Below are 16,457 nucleotides of genomic sequence, written 5' to 3'. Positions count from 1 at the left end.
CTTTTACTTGAGTACATTTTTGCCTGTGTATTTGTACTTTTACTTAAGTACATTTTTTGAGTACTTTCTCCACCACTGCTGTTTATAATATATGTATCTGTTTTATATTCCAAACAGGTGTAATACCTAACTGCCACATGCTGAGGGATAAAATATCTAGAGATTAGTGGCAACAGGTTGTAGACTTTTGTTTTTATTATATAAAAAAAAACTGCAGAGTCCACCAAGTAGCTATTTGGCCCTGAAAAGAAGAATAACCTTCAATTCTGTGGTCAGCTTGTGTGAGTACAGTAGCTTGTCCTTGGAAAAATAAATAAAAAACAAATTCTCCTGTAAATATATCTTTCAAACTGGATCAGCTTGAAAACAGATTGGTTCATTGTGGGTGATTTCCTCAATGAATAAATCTAAAAAACTTATTCGACCACCTTTTATAAGTAGTTGTAAAAATGTATTAAAAGGGATTATTTATTTTAAAACATAAATCATTCCCAACACAGACTTTCTTTGGCTTCATAGTTGCAACTATGACATGCATTTACTACTATACACAGGCAGGCATGTCCTCCTCAACTATTCCCAACACATTAGTCTGCTTTTCGCAAAATGTTGGTAAACTTTTTAATTTCCTTTGTTTTCTTTTTAGTTCAGTGAAGTATTTGAAGTATTTTAGAATGATTTTCAATTCTTTTTTATTTTTCATTTTCTTACTTAATAGTTGTAAATTCTGTCACTCATGAGGTTATTTTCTTCTGGACAAATCTTTGTTTGTATGTAAAAGGGCAGAAAGAGTCCCAAATGAGAGCTTTTAGAATATACATAAATGACCAACATATTTGTGATAATTGCAATTTTGCTTTTCAGTGCTGTACAGAAATAAATCCGTCACACCAGCAAATATGAACAGATTGTGCTTTGACTTTGCCACGTATTCCAACATTATGCATCTTTGGCATGTGAAGCTCCAAAAAAATGATGATCCCTCAACATTTTTGCACTTTAATCAATTAAAACCAACCAAACAAGAAGCTCTTTGTAAATATGGTAAACAATTAACAATAAATAACTGTAATTGACAACTAACCCAATAATCACAGTGTTAGCTAAATCTGAAGGTTTATTCTAATTGTTAGAGCCATCTTGTCTTCATAGCCAGCACTTTTCCCCCAAACCATCAAGAGACTGGTAATTAGAGAGGAGTGGTAGGTTTTCCGTTCCTAATGCTTCACAATATGAACAGCAGCCAGCACAAACCCAGCCTTTACTTGATGGTGTGTTGGCACTATGTGAAATTCCAATTAACTGACCCAAATGTCTGCAGGGAGTATTTGAGAGTGCTGAGAGAATGCAATTATTTTCCGTCTTGTGCTTGGATGTCAGCTGTGTGGCGAGAACCAGATACAGAATCTTGTAGCTTGTGTGCGTGTGTGCCTGTGTATGTGTGTGCTTTGCGAGGGCAGTTTTGTGAAGTTTTTACCTTTAACTTTGCCACTCTGCTACAGAGGAGGTGTAAAATGTGACTCATTATTTGCTTCCAATGGTCTGCCGGGCAGCGGAACGAAAGAGAGCACAGGAGAGAAGTCATTTACATTGTGTGCAGCAAAGCTCTTAAAGTAGCAAAGCTCAGCTAGACTTCCAGTTACGCAGCCTTTGTCATGGTGAGGTGCAACGTTCGTAACAATGAATCCTACCCAACTGAAAGTCTCTTAGGAAGCAACGCTCCGCAGGGTAGCGATGGAAAAAATACCCGCAACCAGACTCCTCTGTCTGACAGAGAACAGGTGGAGAAGCAAAGCTCTGTAACTGCCCCATGCTGTGCTTTAAAAAACAGTTCACACAACTTAGTTTTTTTTCAAGTGGGGGGACCTACTTTCTCTTGCTTTATGGGAGTTTCTGGTTATACCCTGCGCTGCCGCCAGGTCTTTGGTGAGATAAAAACAGCTCCTGGGGCAGAGAATCATCTAAATAAATAAAGTCCTTGATGTTGCAAAAAAAAAAAAATGGAATATATTAAAAAAGTGAGCTCACAAATTGGATGTTAGCCTCATTTTTATATAAACAGAATACGCAATGACAAGACGTAAAGGAGAACAGAGGGAAGGGAGGAAGATAAAACATCTACAAAACTGGGAGTGTAGCTTTATGCTACCGTGTTCATATCCTTTAAACTTTTTGACATTTTGTCACATTAAAACTACAAATATTAATTTTTATTACTGAGATTTTGCATGATAGAGCAATAAATGGGATTTATGAAACTTATCACTCAACATTTTTTACAGAAAAAAAAAAAAGCAATCTGAAAAGAAATTCAGTTCATCGCCATTTAGTTATGTCTTTGTAGAACCACTTTTTTTTAACTGTATTTACAACTTTTGGCCATTGGATTTTTTACTGATGGAAATGTTTGTGTAACGCACATAAATGAGGATGCCTCTTTAAGAAAACAGAGGTAATATCCAGACTCCAGCGTGTTTCAACCAATCAGAATGCAGAGTGTCGCTGTAGGTCCCGCCTTTCGTCTCTGTGTCTCCAGCATTGTTGAGTGTGTCTGTAGAGCCGACATCAGGAGGAGTTTGCTAAACTGTGCAGCGTGTCAGTTTGTGTAGTTAAAGACGTAAAATTACTGGATATAAACTTTCAACAAACTGTTTTACTGTTTTCAGCCGACTTCTGAGCTGGAAGTAGCTGAAGTGAGTAAACAGATCGGCGTTTCAGTTTTTCTGCCAACTTTAAAAAGTACTGCTGGAGCTACCTCGCTAGCCTCTTAGCTATGGTGTCATTATCATGCCAAAAGTCGAGACAGCAAATGAGACCCCACGCAAAGGGAACAGCATGTGTTTACTTTCATGTTACTTCGGTTAAAGCATAAAAAACATGCCTTGTTGCTTATCCAGTGCCCCACGTGTTCGGACTGAGACCCATAATGCATATTTGTCTTATCTTGTCGCCTTCACAGCAGTGAGCATACTCTTTGACTTTCACTTAGATTTTTATTCTGTTTAGCATATTGTTGTTGAATAATATAATTTATCTGAATTATTTGGTTGTTGAAATGTAAACTTTTGCTGAGTTTGGAGTCCTGCTGCGCCCGTGGTGCGTTAGGCCTGGATCACTCGCATCATCACACAGTGGTTTGTGTAAGACCACTGATGTCTCTTCACTTCTATTCTTTCATCCCGGGAATTTTTGGACTGTACTATTTGGACAAGTAATTTTTAGTTTGGGACATTATAACAAAGTGCTGTGTAGGAATTGTGTTTGAGTTGAAACCGAAATGGAACTGGATTTGATTAATCTGTTTTCTATCACGGTTTGGAGCTCAGGTTAACACGGTGCACCCAAGAGATTTAAAACTGAGAACAAGCATTTAGCCAAATAGTATTACTACTTTATACATTTAATGTTGTGTAATTTTATTTTCATAATTGTTTAAGGCTTGTACAACTCTTTTGACAACAATCTTTAAATTCATCTAACTGCCTTTGTGTCTCATTTAAACACCCCACTGTGCTCCAATAGCCGAACTTATTGACCCATTGGTTTAATTTATTTTATAATCTTCATTTCTGTGTTACACTTTGATCTGTTGTAGTTTTGGTAGTATCTGGGTGCAGGTTTGTAGCTACTAAAAGGCTTTTTTTGCAGGCAGAGGTGAGTAGTGTTTCTAGAAATTGTCCTCAAATAAGAATAGCCCTACTTAAATATACCTTAATCAAGAAGAAGTAAAAAGTAGTCATCCAAAAAATTACTCGAGTATAATTGTATCTGGTTAAAAAAAAAAAAGCTAAATAAAATCTGATTTATTTGTTTAAAGTATTATCGGACAGGAAAAAAAGTAAAGTTATGGGTTAAAAAATATTTGTATTAAAGTAAAAGCAAAAAGTACGGTGCATTAAAACTACTCCCACAAGTACATGTTTTTCAAAATGTTATTCAACTAAATGCAACTAGTTATTACTACCTATTTTTGCTTCCAGGATCGCACTGCTTCTAGCTGCATCCACTTTTGATCAACTCTGAACAGCTGCACAGTTTCTGCTGCACAGGACCTGCACAGTTTGAGTTCAGTCTCAGAGCCTAAGACGCCACACAGCATTTTCCCCCCAAGTGCTCTGTTCTATTCTCATCATATCGAGCAGCTAGCTCCACATGTTTTCTGTGTCGCCTGCAATGAGAAAATCTGGTGATCGGTCGTGTTTGTGGATTTCCAATTCTACCTAACTCCCAACATCCCATGTTGGATAGAACATCATGGTATATTAAATGCTCATGGTATTGTTTTATAACCTCACCCTGCTTCTAAGTCCTCTAAAACTTCATATCTGAGCTGCCTGCTGTATTATGTCTTCACTGTGATTTTTTTTTTTTGTCATTAAGATTCTCTGACAAACTTCTCAGATCTTCAAAGAACAGCTGCATGTATGCATAAATCATAGGGTGAATTTAGGAGACATTTGGTTACAGTGAAATTTATTTTGGGGTGTTTTCAGATAAAATTGGCAGATTTTTATTTGTAAAAGAGTTTAAGAAACCTTTCATCCTTTTTCATGCAGTTCCCACTTTGGTCCATCAGCAGAATGTGAAAAGGTACAAATATTTCTACAAGACACTTTATGAAAGATAAAGTTTTACAACATAATGAAATTAAGACAAGCGAAATGAGTAGAAGTAAAATAAAATAAAAAAACTAATCCTCCAAGCTCATCTGAGATGAGCAACACAGAACATTGATTCTGCAAGATCCACAAATGAAAAATCCATCAGGGTGAGCAGCTTTTTGGTCCTGCGGCAGAAACAGGGCACCAGTGGTCGGACTCTTCTATCGTATCTTGTGACACTAAGCCTGCTCCTCTTGTTGGGTGGCAGTTAGCAGCCGATAGATCAGCTGGACCAGTCAGACCCACAAGTTTTCTGTTTTAGAAACAAGTAATTTATTCCTTGATGTAATCAAAATGCTAATATAACGAAAGGCATAACACATAGACTGTGACAATGAAGGTTTGTTCATGCCATTTCCCGTCTTCATGCTGGTTTCTCATCTTATTATTTGCTAACTCTTCATCTAAACTGAGGAAAACATGTCACTGCCTCTACCTGTAAAAGCGAGATAAAGACACCCCGCATCTCTATCTGCGGTTCCATTTGAGCTCCCTCTATTAAGCCGAGGGTGGAGATTCGACATGGGGGAGGGAGGTCCTTTCTTTCTCATTACCACCTTCTGTCAGTATGTGTACACACCACAGAGGTGCTAATCTGGACCCCTGATATGCTAATCTCTCACGTTGCCTCCCTCCAATTCCATTCAGATGGCAGCCACACCTAAATGCTCAAAGAAGGAAAGGAGAGAGGAAGTCATTAAAGCCTTCCCTGCAGGAGCCTGCCCAGGCCTGGCCGGGATGACATGGGACAGCAGTGGCACTTCAGGCGTGCAGGCACTGGTGGAAGAGAAAAAGAAGTCCCAGAGGAGAGGCAGATCAGTTAAATCACTGACTCTGTGCTGGCTCCCCCCCTTGGGTAATCCCAGTTCCCAGCAGACAGGATAGCAATCAGACATGCGGGGTGCAGAGCAGAAAAAAATAATGCAGTGCACAGTGGTGGTGGGAGTATTTAGGTGTGTGTGTGTGCGCCTATGCATGCAGTTTTAGGAGATTAAAGGTGACAGTCATCGCTTTGCTCAGACCTGCTCGCCTGCCACAATCTGTCAGTAACCAAAGCTACTCAGTGAGGCGTGATGCACCTGTCATCTGTGAGTGTGTCATAGCCTGCGCGTGTGCATGTCTCGCCCCGTGTTGTTTCTCCTGAGTTTGTATTGATAGGTGCACACTCTCCGTAGAGGCAGCGGAGGTGATTATGTTCCCGTGTCTTCATCAGAAGAGATGTTTGCACACGAAAGAAATCATGTGCATACATGAATAAGATGATGTCAAAATGAGACAGTTTCTTCTGGCATCTTAAAGGGAGTCTTACATTGTCATTTTTTCTTTTTTCAAATTTTCCTTCCCAATAGTGTTTGGGCTAAAGCCACATGATGGTTCTAATCAAATTAATGTGAAAAAATATATTAAAAAAATAACCAACAAAGAGACTGCTTGTGGTCCATAAAAATCCCCCTTAGCTCTTCACCTGCTTACTTCCACCAAGCTTTTTCTGTATGTTGGTAGAAAAAGTACTCAATCCATCATCTTCGTGTTGCTAAGATTTCTATCCTGTCTGGTTTGAAAACAGGATGTGTCTTTTTCTTTGTCGCAGTGAGAAACGTTGACGGAAAATATGAGAATCTATAGAAAAACAGGCGGCACTTCTTTGCATGAAGCATTTTAACTGGTCATATATGTCTCTGATCAAAAGCTATGAGCTGTTTAACAGTTTGAATATAACCTCTTCATTTGTCACAGGCAATAATCACATTGTAACTCTGGTTTAATGTGCAAAGCCATAATGTGAAATCATACTGATTAAAGTGCAAGCACGTATAAGTGTGTGTGTGTGTGTGTGTGTGCAGATTACTGTGAGACAAGGAACTCTGCACTTCTCTTATTAAAACTGGATGATGGCTCAGTTGTCTGACTTTAACTCATCTTTAAAACCCCTCTGTGTTTTTTTTTTTCCTTTTCTTAATTTCAAGAAGCATTGCTACAATTTAAAAAAAAAAAAAAGGGTGGACTCCGGGTGATTTAAGTTGGCAGTCATGGAGACAAATTGAAAAAGATGCTCAGATGAAAGCTAAGCAGTACATTCTTATGGGCAAATAGGAGCAGAGTGTGGCATTTATATGCCAGCTGCATTCACATCAGTACCTCATCACTGCATTTGTTGTAAATAAATGTGAGCAATCAGCTAAGAAGTGCAATAAAAACCCTATAAAATGCCACAAATAGAGAGATGGATGGAAAATGAATTTCTCCTTTTCTCTCAATTTCTTTGAAGACACTTGGACAGGCGGAGAGACATTGAGGGAATAAGCAAGATAAAAATACAAAAGAGAAGGTCGGCAGTCTTTTTGCTCTGACCTATATGTCTAAAGACCGGGAGGTCAGAAAAACAGAAAAAGGTTATGGTATCTGGTCCATTTCAGCAACAAAGAGCTAAGTACAGAAAGCCGTTTAGGTCCTGGAGAAATTGAGAAAAAGAGATTCGGAGGAAAGGTTAAAATGAAGTTTTGTATCCTCATCTCCCTCAGCCCTGCGGCTCAGGGTCACCTCAGAGACCGGAGAGTGAATTACCCAGCAGCCCCGGCTGCTCGCAGGATCAGACGGACAAGGGGAGAGGACGAAAAGAGTTAATGAAGGGAAGAGACAGTTCAGGCTCCCTGAGGACCTCCGGGCACCTGCCTGGCGAGCTCCCGTTACTCAGCCTTCTCCGACTGGCTAATTATCAACACAGAATTAGCCCTGAGTCATAGTACTGATTGATCGTGTGTCTTCAACGTGTCTCTGGTCTCACACTGCCTTATCTAGCTGTTTCTCTGTGAAAACCCTTGGTCAGTGGGGACTGAGGCAGCGCACAGCAGGTGACCGGTCCTTCAGCTCAGTGTTGACACACTGCGTAGAATGAGCTTATTTTGCCTCTCGGTGGACGTATAATTAATTTGTTAAGGAATGATTTGACAGAACATTTTTCAGGTAGATGCGAGGGAGAAAAGGCCGTGGTCTCTCTCACACTGGGTCAACATAATTCCCCTTAATAGATGTTATTTGCCATGACCATCCTGGTCATATAGAGGTGTGATTAAGTGAATGTTATTATGTTTATATTCATTATAATCATTCATCAGCGATTAAGTGGTTCCAGGTCCAGTAGGAACCTTGTTCTGGTTCATTAGGCTTTACATCTCAGTCTAAAGGGACTCAATGTGGCACAGATTATCACTCTTACCATAAGTCATGGCTGGTAGTGTGAATGTTAGTGTCTATAAAATTCCCACTTATCTTGTGGAACACAAATACTTATTCACAATTATTTTATAAATATCCGTCAGGGGCACATGTTATTTAACCATCTAGAAAAGGCAATAATAAGTCAACAAATCATTCATATATGGCCAAATGGCTTGGTGTTACTTTTTCTTTTCTTTTTTGTGCTTGGGCTGTTTTTAGAAGCAGTTCAGACCCAAATGGAAGTACAAAAATGGGCCGAATTTGAATTTTGCATAATATGTCCCCTTTAGGAAGAAACCTCCAGGTCTCCTGAGCAAGCCCCTTTATGGTTCCACTCCATCAGCAGCCATCTTCTAAAAAGAAGAAGAGGGCCCCAGTCCTCAAGGATGGGCAGGAGGCAAATGCTTTTGGAAAGCTTTGGGTACTTACTCCAGGGACAGAGTGCTAGAGTGCCTTTCCCATAGCACTGGCTTCCCCCCAAGACATGACTGGTTTCACTTTGGGTGCCTGCTGATGCTGTCCTAAGCTACTGTTACTGGTCTCCCTCTTGTCCCCCCCCCCCTTGTCTTCCTTAAAGGCTTTTCCTTGCCATCACTCATTGATTGTTGCCGCCCTGCTGACTCCTCCTTGGTTACCCAAGTCACCAGGTGTTCCTCATTGCTGCATAATCAATATAGCGGACAAAGAAACACATTTCTAATTAAAATCATGCAGATAAAATCAAAATCTTGAAAGAATGGAAAAACTACTTTGATTAAGTACTTACAAGTTAAACATTTTTACAACGACTAATCACATTTTTCATTCAGAACCTTTGTAATTAGTGCGTTTCTGTTATGCCCGTAAATCTGATGCACACACACGTGATCACAATAAAGCAGCTTTTCTTGGTCCTCTGGAGAATTTTAAGGTAAATTTTTCCTGAAAAACAAACAATTTGATACAAAGTTGGAAAAGACTTGTGTGTGGAAGTTGTGGAAAAATTATTTAGCCTATCGCTGAAGCTGTTTGAGCCTAAAATACAAACTAAATGCAAAACATGTTGCAGCAAGCACAGACATCCCCAACGTCTATGTACTGAAAAGGGGTTTTTTTTTTTTTTTTTTTTTTTTTTTCCCAAAGTAGTTATTTGAATGCTGTGGGGTTTCTGAAACAGTTGGAAGCTAAGTAGGTATAATAGCACTTTCCATTAATTTGACGGTTGAATAACTTAAATAACAGATTAAAAACAATAAATGGTAGTTGAACTCATGTCTATTCAATAATTTAGTAGCAAAATGATTTTTGAACTGAAAATGGTGCTTATTTTATCGTTGCATAGTTTTTTATTAAAATGCAATTAATTGTGATGAATTAATTACAGGCCCTGCAATTAACTCAATTAAATTTTTAATTGAGCTCTACTTCTAATAAGTATCTTTTAGGATTTGAAGTTGGCAATTTCTATGTGGAAGTATTGAATCAAATATGTCCAAATGAAAAGTATTTAAGTTGTTCCACCGGCTGAATTGATGCAGTTTATATGCATTGCTTTTACTTCCCTCTTAATGTGTAACCGTGATGAAACTAAAAGCAGTCAAGGAACATCAAAATGCGAATTTACAGGTCATTTGCAGCCACCTAAGTATCTGAGAGTGAATATGACTCCCCTTTTGTTTTCTTCTTTGCCTCCAGTTTAGACTCGGTGCTTGAGACATCATGCTCCCCCACTGCAGGAGGAAAGAGATAAAGAAGCTGCTAAAACAGACTGAACACATGTTGCTGGTAGAAGTACGCGAGCAGGTGCATCCTCTCCACTGTTCTTGCATGCATCAGTTCAGTCAGAAGTCTTTCTTTTTTCCTTTTCCTCTCGAAGGAAGCACAAAGCGTGGGTTGGATGTTTCTCCCAGCGGGGAGGAAACACTTTGCCTGCAGACAACTCCAGCTGTGAGCTTTGCAGGAAAGCTTGAATCCTGAGTTTCAACCTATATTTGCGAAATAAGAAAAGAACAAAGCAAAGTCTCATAAGAGAGCAAATTTAGCTCTGTGCTTGCAATCGTTTGGGGTGTCTCCCTTATATTTTGCAACTTGGGACAGAACATCTATAACAGACTCAGGAAGCCCTGGGGGATACTTGGAGGATTAGCACTGGCAATATCTGCTCAGAGCTGGGAATTAATTAAGTAATTATGAAAACCAAGTATGAATATTGCATGAGTCCTGATTAGGCCGTTTGTGATTGTGTAATCTCATTTCAAGCGGCTGACCGTTCCTGTCAGCCAGGTGGAAGCCAACTCGTTGTGTATTTCTACACACACACACGCACACACACGTACTTCCTTGTACAGCAAGGATGCAACACATAGCTAATCATCATAGTTACTGCTGGCAGAACAGCTGATGTTTATTCCATTACAATAATCACAATGAGGTAATCACAGTGGATTAATTCTCATAGTAATGGGGATTGAGCAGCAGATTATTTCTTCTTACCTAATCCATAAAATTGTGTTTGTAGAAGCACAGGATCTAAGAATATTACTGTGAGCCTGAAGTTAAAGCGACGGATAAAACAGGTTTCATTTTGCTGCTAAAAGTGGGTTTTTGCTTTCGTCTGCGACACTGTCTGGCTTGTTGTTTTTGCTGCTGTCTGTGGAGTCCTGTGGGGTTTTTTGTTGTACCGCAGTTTGTCCATCAGCCTCTTTATTGACAGACTTCAAGGCCCTTTCTCAGCCAGACGGTTGCTTTAAAGAAAACGCTTCCTGCAAAAGATTCAAACAGACCCAACAGCAGACAGGAGATGAGTAGCTAAGAGAATAACTCCACAAAGATTGGCATATTCTCAATATACACAAGCAGCAATACCTGTGAAATATAGGTAACTACTAGAGTTCACAAACTATGGAGGTCCAAGGACTCCAGTTTCCTATTAGTCACCTGGAAGTCTATCGATCCAAGGGTATACATCTTCTCTTTCATTTGTTTCACTTTTTTTCTTGTATTGATTTTTGACATTGACATTTTTAAGGTTGTATTCCACAGTGTGTAAATATCATATTCTGAGTTTGACTTGTGTCTTTTGTTATCCATGCAGTTATTTTACCTTAACTCCAGGATTTAATCTAACAGTACAACTGTGTGCCGTTTAATATATTTAATGTTTTCTTTTGCTTAAGATAATAATAATAATAATAATAATAATAATAATAATAATAAATATTTAGCACTCTCCGTCTTTGCTTAACCCATTAGTCTTCCTGCTATAGAGAACTTTAAAATAAATGTTTTTTATTTATTTATTATTTGAGTAGCAGAACATTACGCTGAAGGTAAACCAAAACATTTAATGTGAGTACATTTATTCACTATAAAAACAAATAATCCGGTGGAAAATCACTGGTGTTCTGTTTTTATTTATGTTTTATAATTTTTTATTTGTCATCTGTAATTTATTACTTTTCCCCTGGGGTATAATAAATATTACATGACACATTTTTAAAGAGAGGAGTGGCCTCTCTTTAAAAATGGGAAGGAGAACACATATTTCAAATAGACTGTATGCCTTTTGATCCTCATATGTTAAGAAATGAATTAAAAAATATCAAGTGACAAATCGCACAAATATGATACTATATGGGTCAGAGCATGGAAGGGTACAAAATAGAGCCCTTGTTCATAGTTTCTTTGGAGATTCCTTTTACAATTCAAATTTTCAGGTTTTCTTCTGAGGTTTCTCTGGAATATTCTCTCATGGGCATTTTTAAATAACAGCACTAATCTGCTTATGTCTGCAGTTGGAGCAACAATTAAAATGTTTAAAACAACTCCAAAGAGGTAAAAAATAAATAAAAAATAAATACATCTTGAAAGCTCACTGTCAGAGAACTGCTGCAAGGAGTGACAACTTGGGCTCATCAAGTCTCCATAACAACCATTAGATGTGATCTGCCAATTGTTCAAACGTTTTTAGGCAGTTAAGACTAAAATCTTGCATTTTAGAGAACAGACTGCTTTCTCACAAAGCCAGAAGATGTGCGCCATATTTTTCTTCCTGAAGCCAAACGACCCATTAGCAGGAAAGTCCAGCTGCTTTTTGCCAACTGCTCTAAAGAAGAAGATGAGAACAATGGCTAAAAAAAAACAAAAAACGCTTTGCTTGTTTGGAACTGTTTGATTTGCTTTCCTCAGACTCGGGTCAACAACACCTTAACTTTCACCTACCAAATAGCATCAACCCTATGACTTGAAATCTTCACTAGTAAAACATAAAACACAACAATATGATCAAAACATTTTCCAATATTTTTTTCACAGTATTTGCAAAGTGAGGAGAAAAATGCAATGATCTCAGCTTCCTCAGTATGATCTTTGATATTAAACAAATATTTCTCAGCCTTGATAGTTAAATCTTCAAAATGAAAGAAGTAAAATAAAAATAAAAATTTATTTCAGTGGCATACACTCACAGAAAGAAATAAGAAGAGCAGCCTTTAACTTATTTATTCTATCAAAGGAAAAATCCTGCTTAATAAAATCTCTTGTTGTATAGGCATTGGTACTGTAAGTAATCCTTTAAAAATAGATGTAATTGAACCCAATAGAGATTATCAACTGTTATTTTGATGTTTAAGGATGCCAGAAAACCATCACAAACTCAAACATGTAGTTAGCTAAACTCTATTTAGACTTTACCTATAGCTGTGTTTCTGTGTTCATAGGAGAGAAAAATGTAGTTTTCTGGCAACAAACACAGCTGGTGGATTTGGGCTGTTTGTTTGCAAACCTAAGCAGCATAGAAAACCTTTGGGCAAACTGAGGACAAGAAAGGAAGAGGATCCGTGACTCTACTTGTGTCAGTGCTGTCCTATTAGCATCTGGAGGTTGCAAAAGTGTTAACTGCCTTTTGCAAAATCTCTCAGTGCAACAATTTGCTAAGGTATAAAAAGATTAATTTATTCTATGGATTTTTGCACATCTTAACCAGGACTGCCAATAAGTTAGAAGGGTCTAATATGGCTCAAACTTAAAAGAAAAAAAAAAGAATACCAGGGAGCTTGATTCGAGTGAAAGCCAGAGCTTCTTATGTTTCACTATATGCTCTACTTCACTGGAGCAGTGCAGTGGGAACCTTCAGTATTTAAACTGGTCCCCAGTGTTTGAACTCTGTTCAGAAAGCAGAACATAAAGCGGAGAGATGAGAGGATAGATGCACAGGGAAGAAAAAAAAAAGATGAAAGGCTGCGGTGTGCCCTCCGAAGGGAATGTGAGAGCCCGGGAGCACGCTCGCTCACACTGTTAGTTAGTTGTGTGATCGTTCCTTTGTCCCTTTTAGCAGCAGAAGGAGCCGCTTTAAAGCCCAGGAAACATGAGATGAGAGAGACTACAGGTCTGATGTTTCAATTTCACATCCTTGCTCGCTCTTTACATTGTTGGATTACTTTCTGTGCGTCGCTGAACTTTGTGAGATTGCACGGTGCGGGAGGTCAGAAATCACAGAGATGAAGTTTTTGTGTGGGTGACACCATCGCCTTGCAATTCTTAAACTAACAATCATGCAGAGGATGAGAGGAGCAGGTGGGTCTCCGGCATCGCATGCCCACCTTTTTAACCCCTGTCTGCTCCCGACAAGCTGCTGCGATACATGCTCATTAATTTCATATCAGGTTATGACCAGAGACGCAGCCTGCTGTATGTTGTTTTTTTTGTTGTTTCTTTTTAATTGCAGCAAAAATGTCATTTTAGTTATTTTCATGTGGAGGGAGAGGTCACTGAGTGTTATTTTCCAGACATTAATGCTGTGCATATTTGTCTGTATAGGGAGTGTTAGTCAAATGTTTACACACTAATCACATCTATTACTGTCATTTCATTTTGGGGTTTTAATTATTAATTTGAACTGTTGTTTTTTTTCAAAATGAAATAATGATATTAGATACTTCAATGACCTAAAAACAAGAAAATGTATTCACAAACATTTGGAATAATATCCCTTTGCGAGTTTTGTGGAAACCACATGATTCCACTTGCTTTCTGTGGCCATCAACAAGCTTTTCTGATTAAAACATTTGCCTGGGAACCAACCAGTTTAAACAAGATTAATATTTCAGAAACAAAAAGTGGTTAGTTACTCAGTTGGAATAAGGCAAGACCTTGACGATAGCTACATGTACACTACCTGGCAAAAAAAAAAAAAGTCACCTCCTGGATTTCACTAAACAAATAATTATAAACCTCTTATTGGATAGTTACTGCAAGGAAACAAGTTATAAAGCCTCAGCTGATGCAATGAGTAGCTTCTCATTTCTTAGACAACCACGTGGAAAGACGCATCCTGTGGTTGCAGAAAAGATGTTCGTCTGTTTGAGAAAGGTCAAGTCATTGGTATGCATCAAGCACAGATTACAGAAACTACTAAAATTGAGTTGAGAACTGTCCGACACATTATTAAAGACTGGAAGGAAAAAAGAAAGAAGAAGAAATGTGGTTGGAAAAAACTCCTGGAAATGACTGTGATCAATGACCTCAAATCAAAGGAAAACAAGAGTGGAACTGAGAACTGTTTAATAGTGAAAGTAAGAGTTATTACTTACACACACAAAGCAAAGGGAACTTAAGGATTGGGACTGAACAGCTGCGTAGCCATAAGAAAACCATTAATCAGAGAGGCTCACGGGAAAAAAAGGCTTCAATTTGCAACGAAGCATAAAGATACTGATGTAATCTAGAGCAATGGAAGAATTTCATGTTCTCTACCTTCTTCCAGAGTGATGGGCACATCAGAGCAAGAAGAGAGGCAACATTAAGAGCCCATCTGACTACCTGTGTATAGCGACTGCCCAGATTATTCCATCATGGGATAGTTTCTTCCCTGATGCCATGGCGTTGTTCCAAGATGATGCCAAGCTTCATCAGGCTGAAACTGTGAACAAGTTGTTCAGGGAGCATGACGCGTCATTTTCACACGTGGATTGATCACCAAAGACTTCAGACCTCAGCCGCACTGAGAAGCTTTGGGATGTTCTGCAGAAGGCTTTGCTCTGTGCTCAGAGTCTTCCATCGTCAATACAAAATCTTGGTGAAAAATGAATGCAGCAATGTTTGGAAATAAATCTTGTGACATTGCAGAAACTTAGAGGCAGTCCAACAAAATGTTACGTGTGTGACCTTTTTATTTTCTTTTTCTTTTGTCCAAGCAGTGTACGGATTTGAGTCTTTTTGTACAATTTTGCTGTTTGTGTTTGAGGAACTCCACATTAAATTCAAACTTTTGCACTCAATAACTGTTCATGAAAAATGGCTGATATTATTTGCTGTACCATAATTCAGACCTGGAATAAAAGTCCCTGAATTGCACTGCATAGCAATTTCTGCGCTTTGCCTCGTCTATTTGGGAGCCAATAACCCTGCCGTTTGTATTTTCTCTTTGAGAGAGTCATATTTCACAGCTACTAGGCAAATGAAGTATTCAAAATAAATCTATTGGCATAAATCACTTGTTAAAACTTGCTAGTGTCACAAAAAATTTGCGCACCCTGGTTTTTCACTGGTTATAACATCCACTTGATGAGCAAAATATTGTGACCTCCACTCAGCACAAACTCATCATGGTTTGAGGTTTCTTTGTCTCCTGCCTCGACCGGCTGCTTTGCATGGATTTGACTTTGAGCTTAAGGGATTTGCATCCGTCTGTACAGAAACACATTTTGGCAGCTTGGATATAAATATTAAAGTAAATGTAGAGTCATGTAATATGATGTCATAATGAACTAATCACATCTTTGTTGTGATGCTTAGAGAACATGATTTCTTTATAGATTTTCAGTTAGAAGCAAACAACCTATTGCACTGCATGTGTTGCAAACAATAGTTTTGTGCTGTGAGAGTGCTATTATTTTCTCTCTATCCATGTTTTTCATATTATTCATTCTCCCTGCATACCTCTACCCACCGCTCCCTCTTCCAGAAATGAACGGAAATTGGTGTGTTGGGGAGGCCACCAGCAGGCAAACAGAGCACGCCTACACCTGAGCTTTTTATAGCCTAATAAGATGACCGCTGGATGGCGGTACTGCAGGGTCAGCGTGTGTGTTATCTGTGCTGTCTGCACAAATCTAGCCCATCATTACAATCCTGATTGGCTGTCGGCTCAGACTCCTAATGATATAGTCTGTTCGTCTTATACAGGGAATGTGGAAAAACTGGCACTGAGCGTTTTTGACTTTTTATTCCGTTTTAAAAGCCTGAAAAGCAACATAGTAATAATAATTCTTTGAGAAAGGCGGGAAGTGTGCTGTAAGCTCATGATGCCATCCCGCTGTGTCGTGTCATATCGTGGGATGGCACCGGATCTTGTCAGGGCCTGTAATGCATATGTGGCGAATTAAACATTGCATCATGTCTCTGTTAGAAGGAAAAACAAGTTGTGATGGTTGTGAGAAGACTTGGAATTTCCTGTTTTTCTCACCACATATTGCATTGTGAAGGCTGGCTCTCGTTTGTTTGGTGTCACAGCTTAAAGACACAGAAATGTGCCAGACAAAAGTCAGTTGTTGCATTAAAACGTCCAACGATAACTTTATGAACAGTTCTTTCTGTCCA

At 38.7% G+C, this 16,457-nt stretch overlaps 1 long non-coding RNA gene across 2 annotated transcripts; it reads left to right on the top strand.

Moving 5' to 3' along the window:
• The first annotated feature begins 2,561 nt into the window (after positions 1-2,561).
• Positions 2,562-15,223, top strand: LOC106952558 (uncharacterized). 2 transcript variants are annotated; one of them, XR_001426012.1, is made up of 3 exons: positions 2,562-2,961; positions 9,555-9,662; positions 14,623-15,223. It is a non-coding gene; the product is annotated as an uncharacterized LOC106952558 (long non-coding RNA). The 2 variants fall into 2 exon arrangements; XR_001426011.1 differs by lacking the exon at positions 2,562-2,961 and adding an exon at positions 8,562-8,790.
• The last annotated feature ends 1,234 nt before the right edge of the window (positions 15,224-16,457 follow it).

Source organism: Poecilia latipinna, unplaced genomic scaffold (assembly GCF_001443285.1).
Source record: "Poecilia latipinna isolate Pla-1442-1.1 unplaced genomic scaffold, P_latipinna-1.0 Scaffold525, whole genome shotgun sequence".
NCBI lineage: Eukaryota > Metazoa > Chordata > Actinopteri > Cyprinodontiformes > Poeciliidae > Poecilia > Poecilia latipinna.
This window is presented reverse-complemented; position numbering and strand designations above follow the sequence as displayed.